At 43.8% G+C, this 17,817-nt stretch overlaps 1 long non-coding RNA gene across 1 annotated transcript in view; it reads right to left on the bottom strand.

The window, feature by feature from the left end:
- LOC148904855 (uncharacterized) overlaps positions 1-17,817 on the bottom strand; it is a 210,401-nt gene that overhangs the window by 54,188 nt on the left and 138,396 nt on the right. The window lies entirely within an intron of this gene.

Below are 17,817 nucleotides of genomic sequence, written 5' to 3'. Positions count from 1 at the left end.
TACGAACTCCTGCAGGATTTCTAAAGGAACGGTGCAAATCTCATCCCAAAGTATCACCGGGGGTATGTCGTGGATGGCTTCTGGTACCCACTTTTGACCATTCCAGCGAAAGAAGCTGTGGTAGGTCTGCGCGTCGTAACCCATCTCCGTTAATTCTCTTTCCAGACGGTGCGTTGGCGTTAACACCTTTATCTTTGGAAAGAGTTCCAAGACCCTGGTAGTTTTACCACTGCCTCCCGTTCCGTAAAGGTAAGAGAAGCGTTGGTAAGAGATTGGGTCCGCAACCGACGGTAGAGGCTCCCCGGTTGGTTCCACGCTACCGTAAAGATGTTCTCCGTGATATTCTACACGGCCTCTCCATGCTTTTATCTCCTCATCTTTGACGCGCCATTGACCACTTTCTGCAAGTTCATCGGCAGTGTAGAACTCCTGCATCTTCTCTAACACTTCTGGCTTTACATACAAGGAATCCGTGGCTACGCGTGGGATGTCCTCTTTGTCAAACCGTAGCAGCATTGCTAAGAGATTGATGTGCGCATATGCTAGCATGCTGGCACGCAGATGGTAATACTGTGGTCGATGGTCTTGGTAATAACACAGCGCATTCCATTTCTGTTCTTTTTGACCTTCTATGAAGTAGTCCCATTTCTCTACGGATACCATTGTTCCTTGGTCATGTGCACGTTTTATGAGGAAGCTTAGCTCACCGGCGTCTGTTATTAAGCGTCGCTGCATGTGTTTTTCGCCTTCTTTTGCGCCCTGTGTGAATTTACCTATGACCACACGCGCTGTGGGGTTGTGCTCTGGAAGCCATTGTGTAAAGGCGCTATGGCAGAGTATGGCTTCATGCGCTGTGTATTTTAAAAGCTTGCGCTCTTCTAGGAACTTCAGTAGGGGTATGGGTATCCATTCTTTCTCCTGCAGGTGCTTCCCATACCACGCGTAAATTATGGGATGTAAGTCTTTTGCTAAATCCCAGGTGGTCAGTCTGATGAACCCCGTTGCTGGGGCGTCGTAGTAACCCGGTAGTGACACCCTAAAGAATTGGGAGTCTGGATGTCCGTAACGGTCATAATACTCCTTACAATCCCCAAGGCCTTTGAAACTGGCGGGGTAACAGTGTTTCATATCCAACGACACGTACTCGTCTTCGTTGTACTCCATATTCCAAAGACCGCCGTGACCGTGTTCTACGCAAGCTTTGGAGATATCTTTGAACTCTTTTGGGGTAGGTTTCCAGCCGTTCCTTTTCTTCGCGGCTAAGAAGTCCAAGCTGCGAGAGCTGAGCACTTCGTCTGAAAAGTCCTCACCAAGGGTTTCGCAGGCGCTTTTAATGCGTTGATGTTCCACTTCTGGTCGGTATAAAGTACCATCTTGCGTCATGAATTGACATCCTTCTGAATCCATTAACCAAATAGAATTCTCATGAACTAATTCTGTCAATGGGGAATTCTTATAGACCTTTGTCTCCTTCTTTCTTGGGAACCTCAACTCCCTCCACGCGTGCGCGTTGTGTTGATAGATAACAATAGGCGCTCCCCGGCCTCCATACTTTTTCGTCCCTTCGTAAATGAAACCGTCGGTGATGTCCTTCACGTGTATGCGGCGTTCTAAGGCAGTTTCTAACTTTTTGATGTTTTCGATGGAGCCTCCAGTTTTACGAGTAGAATGCTCCCATTTCCTAATGGCTTCTCTTCTTTTTGGCGTAAGCTTACCACCCCGAGAGGAATCCTCGAAAAACTCCCTAACCAGCTTCCCAACGCAGTTACCAGGATGTCGCATTGGTTTAAGCTTCTTAACGTCCGGCTTCTTAATTTCGTATGCACCGTAGATGACCACGGTAACCGGGTAAGCGACCTCGTAGAAGAGCATGTCTATTCCCTCAAGTGCTCCCGGTCGTGTGTGCTTATTCAAAACGAACAGGTTCTGCTTACCAGACGCTCTGATAGGATTACGACCCTTTTCTATTATCCACTCACCGTCTAAGTACTTTACGAATGTCAACTCCAAACGGTAGTCACCGGCCGGCATTCTGTTGATTATCTTTTCAGCCATTTTGTGATTCATAGTTTTGTCAGTCTTTCCCTCCATAAATGTAGCGAAGACAAAGTCAGCGTCTGAGTTATCCATCACCTGATTTCCGAGCCTGCGCACAGTTTTGTTTTGAATGTCGTTGATGGTGGCCATGTATATCTAAGGAATATTTTAACCTCCGTTTGCGATACCAAAATAACTTTAGGTCTTGGTAAAATACCCGTAAATCTGCTGTACCCGTCTTCGTAAATCCGCGGGTTAAACCCGTATATCTTTGGCATCAATCGCGAGTCCCCCTTACTGCTGCTCCTACAAAGACCAATTCATTGTCTTTTTGTTTCTTAGAAGGCTGATAGTAATCCTTAAACTGGGGCTTTCTCATTCTAAAGTCGGGGTGTGCTTGCGCATAAAGTTTAAAGGCATAGTCTGTATTTTCAAAGTTCTTATCCGCCTGCATTTTGTCTTGGTAGTTCTTATCCAACCAATCCCTGTAAGCTTGTCTTTTTTCATTCCAAGCCGCCACATCCCTTTGATATTTCTCCAGCGCTAAGTCGTGTCTCTTCCTTTCGGCGGCTAATTCTCCGCTTTTGTCGCCTCTGACTAATCTATCCAAATACTGACCGCCATAATTAGCTCCAGTGAATGCTAAAGCTGCAATAACTCCACCTGCGACTAAGCTAACCATTATATTAGACGCAAGCAAAGCTTACACCGTAGGTAGGTACTTTTCCTTTCGTAGGTAATCCTTTACCATGATAGCCCCGCCTACGGCAGCGGTCATTTTAGCGAAATTAGCGAAGCTCTTGCTTGGGTCTTCAGTAAAGTCTTCTTTGAGCACTTTCTTACCTACCCAACCAATACCCGCAACGATGGAAGTAATGATAGCTGCTTCTTCAACAGTTTTCAACAACGCGGTTGACATTATATTACAAAGCGAGAAGGTTATTACTCCATTTCAGGGATTTTGCTTTTTCTAACCTCCGCAGGTGCGCGATACGTTGGTGGTTCTACCTTTTTCGTTGCCCGCCATTGTAAGTAGAGGCTGCCTGCTGCTATAGCGACTCCTAACGCGCCAATGACGTATCCCGGATTAATAAAGGATTCCTCTTCTTTTTCCTCCACCTTTTCTTCCTTTTTGGCTTTGTTCTTCCTGTTCATCTCCGCGAGCTTCTTTCCGGCAGCGACTCTGCCCGGAGATTTAGCCTTGGTAATCTTGGTATCTTCTACGGGTGGTTGTTCTTCGGTGCCACTCATCTTATATTAAGGGACTTGAAGGACTTGACAAGTAACTTGATGACGACTTGGCAATGACTTAACGGCGACTTGACTAAGTACTTGAGGTGACTTGAGAATGACTTGACTAAGTACTTGAGAATGACTTGACTAAGTACTTGAGGCGACTTGATCATCAGCAAGTGCTGCCTGAAAGACCTTTTCGACTTCTCTGTCCTTCTTGAAGTCCTTCCAAGACACCAGTAGCCTCCTTCAAGTCAACGTGCTGAGCTACGTGCAAAGCCGCAGAGGCGACTGCCATTAACTTACCGCACTTCAAAGACAACCACCCGCAGGTTATCTTAAGTTCCTGGGCGATGACATAGTCCTCGCTTATGTCCTTCCGCAGTTGCTCCACGTCGTCTATGGGCAGTGCAAGTCCGAGGAGCTTGGTGGCCAGCTTAATGGCTGAGTCTGCTACGGCGTCCGTGGTCTTACTAGCAAGGGCAGCCTCATACCTCTTATGGAACTTCTTAACCTCCTCTTCCGACAGCTTATTAACTTACTCATGGGTAAGTTCCTTGCCTATCATTTCTTTGCACTTCCCAGAAGACACAAGGATGTTGAGTTGTTCCTTAAGGTTACTTTCGTCTAACTGTGTGGGGACTTCATCTAAGAGCTGCTCAATGTCCATATATGTTAATGGAATACGGAAACCTCAAAGAGAAGATCATCTTGGAATGTTGATGCGTTTTTAAATGCCGCATGTATTCGTGTAACTGTTCCTTGGATATCTCACCGCCGTAGTCGCTTAAGATGGTTTCCAGGTCAGACTTACTTGGAGTATAAAATACGACCAGGGAGCCTATGTTTTCCCTGAAGGGTTTAGAGACACTGGTAAGCTGCTGCGAGAGCAACCAAACGCTGATATTGTCGTGTCTACCGCTGAAGGCGAGCTTCACTAATTCGGAGGTGCGCTTTTTTACGTCGTCCCCACAGGCAATGTCATCCAGTATGAGTAAAGTCTGTGTATCTTTAGGGAATTGCTTGTGCCAGAACTTCAAATGGCTGGATAACTCGTTAGGGTCTAAAATATCTACGAAGAAGTCGTCGTCTTTCACTCCTATACCCGTCCAGGTGCGGTTATTCACGTAGGTGGGGCATAATAGCACGATATAGTCAAAGCGGTATCTAAAGGGTCCTAATAGCTGCTCCACGATGAACTGGGTCTTTCCGCAGCCGGTGGGTCCTACTATCAGAGCGTTACAAGGCATGTGATCTGGGTTCATATATAGATGGAGCCAGTGGAAGCAGTGCAAAGAATTGTCGCCGACGCAAAGGATAAAAAAGACACCATAGAAATGCAAAGGGAGGAGATAGACCGGTTAAAAGAGCGCGTGCAGGAGTTGTACGATGAAATGTGTGGTCTGAAGCGTGCAGAACGGTTTGGTGCGCTGATAACGATGGCAACGTGGGCTAAGGAGTCCGTTAAGGACTTCATGCGATATCCACTGTAGAATGTTAACAATAAAGATAAGAACCCCTTTTAAAAGTATATGCTAGCCTACGCAGCTGCCTTTCTGGGAGGCATTCTAATTACCCTTTCAATATATGGACTGTATTACTTGCGAACTACCTGCCGACTGCATTACGACTCCCAAAACACGTAAAAAATACACCTGCCTTCATTGCGACAGGGTATTCTCCGAAGGATCCTTTGTGGGGCATTGGTGCTCCGCGGATCCTAAAGCGCAGCGGACTTTAGCAGACGCGCTCAACTACAAAGAGGAGATGGAGTGACTCTTCTTTCAATGTCAAACTTCCATCGGCCATTTGCCTTACCATAGCTGCGTAAGTGGGTGAATTCCTCGCCCTGAATTACGTACCGCACGCAATCCGGCGCCCAAAGGGAATATTCCTTACCTTCTAAGTCTTTGAGGACTAACCGTAAGCGGTCGATGTCTTCGAAGACGACGTAATTTTTTATTTCGTATGCTTTACCGCAAATCAGGTCACGCCAGTGTATTTGGTTTACGATCATTATATCTATGAAATATTCTTAAATGCGTTGCCCTTGTCTCCGTAGTCTTGAAGCGTTTGCAGCACCACCGACAGGGAATACGGATGCCTTCCGCGTAGTTGCTAAGGGCACGACAGATGACGTCATAATCGTTGCTAACCATGGTCAGGTAACCATTCGCGTCATACTGCGAAATTATCTTGCGTTGGTCTGCGGAGAGTATGCCATTTCCTTTCGGCGTCTTCAATTCGATGCAAAGCCCTTCATACCTTAAATGTGTGTTCAGTATTAAGAGGTCGGGTTGACCCCTTTGATAACCCTTCTGCCAGCATTTTATGCGTTTGCTGTCAGAATCCTGCAATTCCCCTAAGCCGGGTGCTATGAGCATCTGTGGGTAGAAGCGGCGTATGTAGTCCACGACTTTCTTATGCAGGTCAAACTCATTTTCCATTTTGAAGACTAACTTGTTAGGACTATCAAACCGCCTTTCTATCTCATACTTACCCGTTTTCCTTAGCGTAGGCAGCACCTCTTCAAACACCCAATCACGAAACTCCACGGCTTTAGGTAGCTTAGAGCTAAATATCAGTTCGTACAAACCAGGTTCGGAGATAAACACGGCATTTGGTTGTGAGGAACGATTCGTTCCCCCTTTTAGATCTTCCCACCTTTTCTGGTACTTTTCAGAAACGTGATCTCTAATCGCCTTCCTGGTGTTTTCATATTCTAACGCCAGCGCAACCTCCTTTGCTTTGAAATAAAGTTTATCGCCTTGCACTATGCATTGCAGTTTGGTTTCGTTGTTTTCGAATACGCGAAGCATATTATACGTAAGGGATATTTTTTTTATCAATAGGCAACGCTCTTTAGCTGATTCATTTCTACGCTCAGTTGCGCGTCAGACACGACGAAGACGTAGCAGTTTATTTTGTCGCCGTCGCCCGCGGAGGTATTCTTGGTGCGTTTAATCTCCAATGTTATGCCATCCTGCGTATTTACTAGACGTAAACCCTGACCATGTAGGTCTTCGTCGTTAATGGTGCGCATGTCAATCCATAACGCGTACTTATCATTAAAGAATTCCTCGGGACTTACCTGGTCACCAAACTTACGCTTTACTTCTCTGTACACGTCTGCGGGCTTTATTCCCTGAGAGTAAACCTTGTTTGGAACGCCGTTTATGTTCACGCCGACGTTAGTAATGTTGGGGTTGTGAAAGGCCTCGGAGTCGCGCTTACCGGCCTCGTAGGGTTTGGCAAACACCAACATCAGCCCCGTAAGACTTCTTCGGGGGAAGTTAATGCTTTGGTTGATAACCTCATCCGTCTTATCCAAGAAGCTAAATGTCTTATGCATCACTACGTGGTCATAAAGGAATGCCTTGCCGGCGCTGTATTCCATGCCGGCGCTACGAGCCAGCTCTTCGCTGTACACGGTCTCATACTGCAGCTCTAAGTTGGTGATAGAATAGGGATCCACGGCTCCACTGATTGCGCTGTCCATGCCTCCTATGACATTCGTAGTGTCCGCCAAGGTTACTTCAAACTGTAACTCGGATAACTGTCTGGGGTAATACACGCCATGATTCGTAATCACTTCAAAGTCCAAAGGGATAACGTACTTGCTACCATAGGCGGTCTTTACCCTCGTTGCGTCTGCTACTGCGGTTGCTCCGCTGGAGTCTGTAGGCGCGGGGTTAGTATCGCTGCGAAGCTTACGAAGGATAACGCTTCCAATTCCCTGCTCTATCTTTTGTGCACGGCCGAAGGCTGTTAGCCACAGATCCTTATACGTGGTGTACAAATCGTACCTATTCAAATCCAAGAGGGATTCCCCTGCGAACTTGATTCTCATCTTAGAGACGAGGTTCCTACCCACGTTATTGACGGTATAGCGCTTGTCCTTGGTGCTTGGTTGTATTGCTAGGTCAAACCTTAGCGCCAGGGTGCCAGGAACCAACACTAGGTTATCTGTTAGGCGGGGTACGCCTACATACAGCGTCTCCCCCGGCTTTGCGCTAGAAGGTGTGAATGTAACCCGGTGAAAGGTGCGTTCTGCTTTCAGTCCGCCAACCTGCTTAGGTAATACGTTGGGGTTTAACTTTGAGCTTATCATATATAATGGAAGTAGAAGGAACGGATTTTGATCCCCTTACCGAAGAAGGTCAAGTTGATATCAATGACGAAGAATACGACGCATGGACTAAAGGCGCGGATACCGACCCCCTAATCTACGACATGGCTCTAGAAAACAAGTATGGTAATAGATGGAAAAGCTTCAAGGCCGCCTTGAATCGCATGTGGCAATCAAAAAACCACGGCAGCCCCGTCCCTGAGTACTTGGAGCTTCAAAACATAGAGCAGCCTGAGGCAGCCGCGCGGGAAACTGTAGAGTGGGCAACGCAAGAGCTAACGCAGCGCTATTCCCACTTCGAGGCCGACGACGTAAGGCTCACAGAACGCGGAAACAAAGTCCTCATAAGCGTTCAAGACATGAGATATCCCGACAAAAACCGTTGGACCAAACCACAAGTCCTCTTTGACGAAAATGGCTCGGTCAAGGTTAACGTGGCAAGATTAAGGGGCTTCCAAGTGGCTACCCGGAGTGCGTTAGAAAGGTTGGAAACCCTAAATGAACGGGTTGCGCTAGAAAAACGTGTCGAGGGGCTACAAGAAACGTTGGAAGAAAGGGAGGCAGAATACATGAGGCAAAACCGACTACTTCTCGATGCTCAAAAGAGAGAAGTTGATGACAAAACCCAAAGAATAATAGAAATTAGAGGACAAAGAGACAATGCCCTACGCGATAGAGACCAAGCCCAAAGGGCTTTCGACCTCGCCTTACAGGAGCTAGACCTGACAAAAGAGGAAGCTAAAAACTTGCATATCACCATATCCGGCTCTTTGGAGGAGCGGCGGCAGTTGGTTGCCGAAATCAACACTAAGGAGGAACAAATCCGGCAAAGAGATCAGGCTATTGAAGACCTGGAGGGGCAAATAGAGCGGCAGCAGGAAATAATCGAGGACCAGGCTCGTCCCGAAGAGGAAAGGGAAGCAGCTCAAAAGGAAGTAGAAACCCTTCAGGAAAGAGTTGCGGAATTACAGGCGCAAAAGGACAACCTGGAAAAGGAGCTGGGGCTTACTACCAAGGAAAAGGTAAAAAGAGCCCTTTTGAAGTATGGCGTTCCGCTGGCATTTGCGGTCGCTATTAGCACCGTAGTAGGAGTTATCCTATCCGCGCTTAAGGCTACGGGCGCGGGCGTAAAGAAATTAGGCAATGGGCTGACGGACTTGGGAAAAAAGATGGCAGCCGGCTTGCCTGGGCTGCTGGGTTCGGTTGTTTCCTTGGCACTTAGGGCCGGCGGAGAACTGTTAAAGTTTGTGGGGAATAACATTTGGATCCTCGTAGTAGCTATTGGAGTGGTACTCTTGAAGAAGATGAAGGTTTAATCTTATCTGGGTACGTTACTGGGGGCTTATCGTCGTCGTGCGTCCGAGGTGTTCTCGACTGGGGATAAGTAAAGATAGTATTCGCGCCGCCTTGATAATGCGAAACTAAAGGTATGAAAGTCATAGTACTAATGGTCTTATGATTCCAGGCAGCGTCCACCGGAGAAGAAGCTGCCGAATAGGCGGTATTTATCCCAACAATACCCGGTAGGTTGACAGCAGCACGATCGCTTGGGCGAACTTGAAGCCTCGCGTGTTGACAGTTGGCTATTATGTGAAAAGTTACCGATGTTAGGTTCTCCGAGCTTATGTATGCAGGCTCGAAAGTAAAATGAGTCAAATGCCTCTTACTATCTTTTTTCCTGTAGGGCTGTAGTGGGCGGTCATTTTCATCAAGAATTCTAAGCCCAACGTTAGCGTTATTCCACGTGTTAATGCTAATAGTGCATATGATTATACCAAGACCTCCAACCTTTACCTGCAGGTTGGTATCATACCATCTATCACCAAAGTACTCCTTCTCCTCTAAGTAATAGAAAACCGAATCTTCCTTTACATGTGGGTTGTTCATATATATCTATAGACTAAGCACCGTAAGGGTGCTAATAGTTTTGTGATTATAAACGTAATCTCTTTGATCCTCTATGCTATTTACCGTAACCTTTCCCGTATCGTCTACGCGCATTTGCAGCTTTACCTTCCCATGGCAGTCGGCAACCAAATGAAGAGTCCAAACGGAATGATTTTCAAGGCTGCCTGGGTTGGGCTCTACGGAGAAATGCGCAGGCTCCCTGTTATTATCTTTTACGCGCATGGGTTGTAGTATGCCATTGTCATCGCAGAAACGAAATCCTACGTTGGCATGGCTGGTCGCACCAATGCAAATACTACAAAGGATCAATTTCTTACCTGAATAATTCAAATTCACGGACATGCCCGTGACATCAACCCAAGATGCTTGGGTGTATTTTTTCTCGCCTGTGTAAGTCGTATAAACACAATCTACTCCAGTTACGTAGGGGTTGTTCATCGCCATATATAATAACTCAGACCAACGCCCGCGGCGGCTAAGCTGGCTTTTAATAAGTTATGGTCATATTCCTCGGGTATCGTAGGCAGGACCTTCTTTTGGGGCTTCTTCTTTGGTTCGGGTTTTTCTGCGTGTTCCTTTTTTGGCTTCTCCACGAAGTGAGGAATGTTCCTAAGAGTGTCAGAGTTCACGTCATTCACCCCAAACTTCATATCCTTAGTAGCTCGTTGAAGTTTGTTGTTGTATCCTACTACAGAGCCAGTATTTATAGATAAATTACTGGGCATTAACCAACAACCCGGGGCTACGGCATAGTCCAGTCGGGCCTTAGAATTTTGTATAGCTAGTTGGTAACGCTGTACGCCCTTGCTAATGTCGCCCTCCAAAATCGAACTTTCGAATAGAATCAAAGCTTCGGCTCGCGTTTCTTCTGCGGCGCCCGTATTTCCCACTATGCTGGATCGGGTGTTTACCTGAGCTCCAAGGATGGAATACACGTAAGCTTCTATGCTGCGGTTCAAACGGGCAAGGCCGGCTTTGGTTAGTCCTTTACCTTCTGGGGGTATGAAATTAAAGTATTGCTTCGTTTGCTCGTCGTTGGTAATCTTAATAATCAGTGGATTGGCCCCTGCATACTTACCGCCCTCATCTTTGAACAGAGGTCCGTCTCTGACTTCCTTAGTGGTTTTGGTATTTGGTTCAAAGAAGGTGCTACTGTCGTGAGTTTCTTTGTGATATCCCGTGTCCCATCGCAACTGCAGCGCATGAACTTCCTTATCACTTAGCACATGCCCACCAATCCCCCAATAAGCCCAAATATGTCCCAAACCATTGTTAGCACCGGTAGTACATCTAAAATCCTTCCCTACAACACCGAACTCCTTACAAAGCCTGTTATAGGCTGGAACGTCGTATTTGTTATCTCTAGGATAAAACGCAGCATCTCCCGGCAATGCAGTAACGCCCATCTCATGTAGTATTCTCCTAACCGTGAAGTGAAAATGAAACATAAATATTGAATTCTTCATCAAGTTTGCGCTTACCCCACAGCCGCTAGTGGCACACCAAACTGCAAAGTTTAGTTGCTGCGGCCAATAACGCATGTTAGGACCACTTAACCATTCATGAGATTCCTTAGCGGTGGTATGAACAATGGGTACGTTTTTGAAGATATCTCGCACCTTTAACGGAAAGGAATGCTTGTTAGAGATCCGCATGTTCAGCGTTAGGTCCAAGCTTGGGTGTTTATCAAATGAAACTGCGGGTATCGGATAAGTACTGGTACCCAGCAATAATTCCTTTGACCAACCTTGCACGGGCTTATGTTCAACATATGTTGGCTTAGGCTTATGTTCAACATAACCAGAATTCTTCAGTTGATCGTCTATCTGATTAACCAGCGTAGGTTTCAAATCCTCATTACTGTACATTCTGGAGCCGTTATAGTAAATACCATCGGGCCTTCTTTCGAACTTACTAGCATCCGCGTGCGGAAACATCTTCCTGAAGGCCCTCCAATTCCAGTAATCCCTGTTGTCGTGATGTGGCTGCTCCTGTATATCATTCCCAAAAGCGTCGTACATTAGTATATATAATGGATGTTATACCATCAGCACCTCCACTCTATCCTGATTTACCTACAAAACCCAATGAATTGAATGCCGAGAACTTCCGCTTGAATAAGGCAAATCTAATCCTCGCTTACTTAGAGGGTCAAAAGAAGCACTATGAGGAGGTCAGGAAAAAGTATGCTAGAGCCCGAAGCATATTACATAAAATCGCGATAACTTCCGGCTCCATGTCCGTGGCGTTAACAGGCTCTGGCGTTGCTACTTCGCTTACTGGACCGGGAATAATTGTTGGAGTTCCTTTGGCTAGCGTCGGCGCCGTCTGCGGCATCGTTTCCGCTGTTACAACAGGCATTATGAAACAGTTGTCAAGCAAGATATCCAAGCATGACACGACAATAGCTCTGTCAAGGGCTAAAGTAAATACTATCACTGACCTTGTCTCAAAGGCTTTGCGTGACAGAAAGATAGACGACGTAGAATTCTCGCTTATTCTGGCCGAAGAGGAAAAGTACGAGAAATTAAAGTCGGATATAAGGAATAAAAAAACAATCGTAAGAGATCTTTCCGAGGAATCTCGCAAAAAGATCTACCAAGAAGCAAAAGAAGAGCTTCAAAGAAAGCTTGCTCAATAAACATCTGCTTTGAAAAAAGCGAAACAGGATTTCATTTGCATATTGAACGACAGTCTAGAAAATATGCGTAATCAAGTAGTTTCACATCTTTTTATTTCGTCAAGTCCTATTATTACATGTTATGTTCTCACAAATACTCCTTATTGCTAAGGGTTCAAGCCTTTATCGAGTCATAATATCAGCCATCATGAGACCTTCTAGACCTTGTAAGTCTTGCTCGCATTTCTTGACTACTGCCTCCAGCATCCTTGCCTTCGCCATCCAACGTTCTATCTTGGACTTTGCGTCCCTAAGTTGCTTACAGGCCTTGTCTCTTTCATCCGACTTCTTTACCCACATCCTCCTAACATCTTGCTTTGGAATGGTGTCTTTCATCTTAAGATTCATCAAGAAATCATCTAGGCTTTCCCTTTTTCTTGCTGGTGGTACTTGAACTCCGGAGCCTTGTGAAATAACGGTTAAATCATATTCGTCAAAATCGAGTAGTTCTTCATCGGGCTGATTCATTAGTATGTCAATCGGTTCGAACTTCTCATATTTATATCTGAAGCTATCATTGACGTCAGCACATTCCTGAGCGCCGTAACAACGAAGCCTCCAAAAAGTAAATTTCAAATCTACTTTCAAACTCGCTGGTTGTTAAGGCGAAGGGGTATGATTGGAATGTTGTCTATTGTCTTACACGTGAACAACTCATTATTCTTTCTCGGTACGCCACTTCCGCCACGTGAAAGTAAAAACCCGCCTCGCAGCTGTCATATTATTACGTCAGTCGCCTTGGAATCCATCCTAACAGGGGGTGGTTGGGGTCAATTTTGTAAAATATTTCGTAGATTACGTCAGGGTAATAAGGATTATCCTTATCCAGCCGACAAAACATCCACTCGGCTCTGCTCATATCAGAAACCTCAGGAATAGACTTACCGGTAATTTCAGACAAAAGATAGGGAATACCTTTGTAATATTTCCCTAGTTTTAATTTTTTCAATGTCTTCCGTAGACTTTGTGGGGTTGACTCTTCTAAGTGGTCTATGATTTTCTTCTTTACTTCGTTGTCTAAATATACCGGCCGATAACCTTGGATATGACTCATCCAGTCCCTAAAGTATTTTATTCTTTTGTATGGGGTCTTCTTACGACCTCCATTGGCGTAATATTGCTCTTTGGTAGCATTTGGTACGGCATTACGAATATTCTTACCACACTCGTAACACTGTGCTGACGTGTCGTCTTCTATTTGCATTTTTTTACCACAACAAATATACTTATTTGGCTTAGTAGGTACAAACTTGGGTTTTAAGCACTTTATACAGAAGTCATAAACAAACTCTTTACAATCTTCGCACTCCATATATAGACTAACATATTTTACATAGACGCGGGATGCGGGTAATCGCGGTACGAATCGAGGGGGGTACTTTAGGCGGGTAATCCTCCGGTTGTCGTTGCGCTGGAACCCCCATCCCCTATACTACTAATATCGCTTCAGGGCCGAAGAAGGAGTGCACGCAAGTTCTTTCGCTCCCCCGTGCTCGACCCCACGAAGGTAAGGAACGGTGATCGTATTCGGATCAATAACTGTTTTTGGGGTTCCTGTGGAATCAGCGCGAAAACAAAGATCCAAGACAATAATAATATAATAATAATAATATTTATTTATAAAGCGCAAATACAAATCTGTTCTAAGCGCTAGTAAACAAACGACAAAGACAACGACAAAATAAAATTATTTACAAAGAATATGCTAATTTGAAGAGATAAGTTTTAAGTTCAGTTTTGAATGAGGCTAGACTTGATGCATTTCGGAGAGATATTGGAAGTGAGTTCCAGAGTTCAGGAGCAGCCACAGAGAAGGAGCGATGACCATAAGATTTAAGATTATAAGAATGTGCTGATAGAAGAACTTGTGATGCAGAACGAAGATTACGGTTCGGTTTATACACTGAAATGAGTTCCCGGATATAGATAGGAGATTGGCCATGAAGAGCTTTAAAAGTAAGTAATAGGATTTTATATTTGATTCTAGATTCAATTGGTAGCCAATGCAGATTAACGAGGATAGGTGTAATGTGGTCATGTTTATGGGAAAGAGTGATTATTCTGGCAGCAGCATTCTGTACAGATTGTAGTTTATCTAAGAGTTTGTTTGGTAAGCCAAAGAGCAGAGAGTTACAGTTGTCGAGTTTGGAGGATATGAACGCGTGGACGAGAGTTTCAGTTGTTTTCAAAGAGATGTATTTTCTTATTTTAGCAATGTTTCTGAGATGATAAAAAGAAGACTTGCAAATATTATTCACATGACGAACCAAAGTAAGATGCGTATCAAATATGACACCAATGTTCCGAGCATGCATTGAGGGCATTATCACATCAGAACCAAATTGAAGAGAAGGAAGAGTTAACTGTGGGCTGTGCTTTGAAGAAAATAACAGGAATTCAGTTTTGCCTTTATTTAGTTTCAATTTATTTGTAGTCATCCAAGCATCAATATCAGATAGACAGTTTTCAATCAGATTCATGGAATCATTAAGGGACAAATCATCATTACAGGAGAAAGGAATATATAATTGAGTGTCATCAGCATAAAGGTGGAAAGACATTCTGTGTATTCGGAGGATATCAGCTACTGGAGAAGTATAAAGGAGATACAACAAAGGACCAAGTACAGAACCTTGAGGTACGCCACAATCAAGTTGAAGGGCTTCAGAAGAAAAATCATCAATGGAAACAAATTGAAAGCGATCAGTGAGGTAGGACTTAAACCATTGAAGAGCTATGCCAGAAATGCCAAATTTTGTATGGAGACGATCTAGAAGAATTTGATGATCAACTGTGTCAAATGCAGCAGATAGGTGCACTCAAGTGCGCTCGCCACTACGGCCCCCTCGACTCAACTTCATCATCATTATCAGACATGCATTATCATTCTAGTCGATATATTTATCGTCTTGGGGAGGGTTAATTGGAGGATTTAATTAAATGGGTAGTTTTTACACTAAATACTTATTATCAATGCGCTCTAGCACTCTAGCAATCGAGTTCAAGTTCTCCAAACGTGAAGTTGTTTGTCATCCACTCTTATCAACTTTCCGTATTTAACTTTTCCTTGTAGCTTGAAATCGCGACCGCATAAATTTACATATCACGTGACCTCATAAAAATTAGTACTACGGAATTGATATCAACATTCACGATTATTTTCATTGAAAACTAGTGAATATATTCAAAGTACGAAGCCCTTTTTATTTTTAAAATGTTAATTCTTTGCGGAGGGTTTTTTCACAAGGAAAACCCAGGTCTTAACATACATACTAAAGAGTTTTATATAGATTGACTTTTTTTCTCCCCGCAAACGGCAAACGTGACCACGTTTTCATAGTTTTCCTGTATTTTACTTTACCTTTTACAAACCTTCTCACCAAGTGCAAATACTCTTTTGTTTTTCTACTACTTGGACTTTTTGCGATTCTTTTTCAGTAATTTAAAAGAATTTTTTACTGGTCAACTGACATTTCACGTTTCATTTGCCGTGAACATAAATCTAAAACTCTCTACTGGGTTGTCCTTCGCTTGTCACTCGAAACATAGTTATTAACTATGCTCGAAAGTGCCGGCATATTTTATTTTTCACCCCAGAGCGAATGTCCGATAGACGAAAGGAATAGATGATGGGGTTGATAATCGACTGCATGTGCATAACGGTGAAATAGATTCCTTGTGATAGATATCTGAAGTCATCATCACCCCAGTTGCTCTTCACAGCTCCTACGATCTTCAAAATCAATATTGGACACAAACACACGACGGATGCTAGCACTACCAAGCCTAGAGTGAGAGTGCGCTTGTATTCCTTGATCTTACCTTGCTGGGCTACAGATTGTTGTTGGGCGACGATGGTTCTCATCTGTCGACGGGCCGTCAGGTGTATTTTGGTAACGCAAAAAAAGATGATTACGAAGCTGGGCCCCATAGTTAGGATCATAGGAAGCTGCCTGGTCCAGAAGGAGCTGTTTGCAAGGATTCTTGAGAACACTTTTGAAAACCCTACGCAGGACCAAGTAACTGCCGTTGCTATCATCAGTTTCTTGGAGGTGACTGAAGCATGATAGAAGAGGGGACGCTCTATGTAAAGGTATCTTTCCAGGCTGACAATCGCCAATGTAACAGCTGTCCATCCATAGCAAAGTAGCGCTGATACCGCATAGGCCATGGTTAGTTCACAGATGTACGAACACTGGACTGTAATACAGACTCCCAAAGCAACAAACAGTGGTTGTACAATGAGTCCTATCAGAAGATCGCTGAGAGACAGAATGGCGAAGATGAGGTTGTAGCTGTTAGATCTGAGCTGTTTATTTTCCAGCACGGTCCAGATAACCAGCAGGTTGATGAGGACGGTTGGTGGAGAGGTGACGATGTTTATGGCTACAAGAGATATCAGCGTTGGGACGACTGATGCTGGAAAATGGGTTACGTTTGTTGGATCAAAATCAAAAGTTATTGCACACTGAAAACTGGAATTCCACATTAGGTTTGATGTTGATGCCATGACTAATAAACCATGCAGAATGTGTGTCGTTGAATTGACTGAGACATTTATTAAACAGCTTTTAGGACAAACACACTTCAAGTTGAGTCACTTCCTTTCGCTCATTGTTCGACTCTGCGACTTAATAAAACATTTTCATTTTAAATTAAAATTTTTTTACGGCAATGAAGCAGCCTGTGAAGTTTTAGGGATGTACCATCAGATAATTGAGGAGGGGGTTACGTATATCCCTCCAAAAATATCAAGCAAGCACTTCATCAACTAAAACATGAGCTAGGTTAAGCTGCAAGCAAACCGTTTAAGAAGTTCTTGTCCGTTAAAAAGATGACCGCTAGCAGCAAACTTCCAAGTAGGAAATTAGGGCAACACTTAACGCGATTTCGAACCAAGATGCGAAAGAGCACGTAAATGAATTTATAATTTTGTTAGATTAGCAATATCTTAAGGTGGCGCTGACCACCGGTAAAATGAAATAAGGAAAAAAAGTGTTGTGTTGTTTAAAATTGAAATAAGGAAAGCTTTAAAATCGCGAGTTCAAGGAAATCTGTTAATTTGAAGTCGATCCTCCTTAAAGGAATTACGTTTAAAGTATAGTCCCCTGCAAGATTTAAGTTTTGCCCTGTTGAAATTTGTAATGCGTGTGGTTACAGAATAAAATTCTGAAGTTTGCCGCTGTTATTCAGCGGTTCTTGAGCGCGCTGTTTTGTGTCCCGTCAAGCTGGATGCGCAAGCAACCTTGAGAAAACGGTCTATTGTTACAGGGACCGCGGAGCATATTGAAAAGTGGGGGCTGGCATTTGACGTAATTACCCGTGTCCTTGTTTGTTTCCTCTGTTCAACTGCTATTTTAATGAAGGAGTCTTATTTGAATATGTATTTTCTCCTAAGAATTAATAGGTTGACAATAGCTGTTAATGAACTCTAACCGTGTTAGTCGTCGTAGAAATGACGGTATGTTTCATCGTGAATCATGAAGAAAAGAAGATGTCAATCCAAGTTTTTGACTCGAAAAACTTATTAGAATCAAGAGACATAGAGCGCAGTTGTTAATACCAGTGAAACAAAATCAAATTAGTTAGAACTTAATACCACCCGGAAATATCGGCTAAATGCAAACTTAGTAAATAAATCAAAAAAATCAAAAATCAAAAACAAAACAACAAAACAAAACAAAAAAAACAAAAAATAAACAAAAAATAAATAAAATAAAATAAACAACAAAAAAAATTCACACATGCTTTGATACGATCACACCTGAATATAAGCCTTGATTAGTTCCCCGTGAAAAAAAATTAAGTGATGAAAGTATAAGATGCTGGT

The sequence above is a fragment of the Actinia tenebrosa genome, unplaced genomic scaffold, assembly GCF_029948245.1.
Source record: "Actinia tenebrosa isolate PJP-AT-01 unplaced genomic scaffold, QUT_ActTen_1.0 PGA_scaffold9__36_contigs__length_13948895, whole genome shotgun sequence".
In the NCBI taxonomy this organism is placed as follows: Eukaryota; Metazoa; Cnidaria; class Anthozoa; order Actiniaria; family Actiniidae; genus Actinia; species Actinia tenebrosa.
Note: the sequence above shows the minus strand (reverse complement) of the source record. Positions and strands in the feature narration are given on the sequence as shown.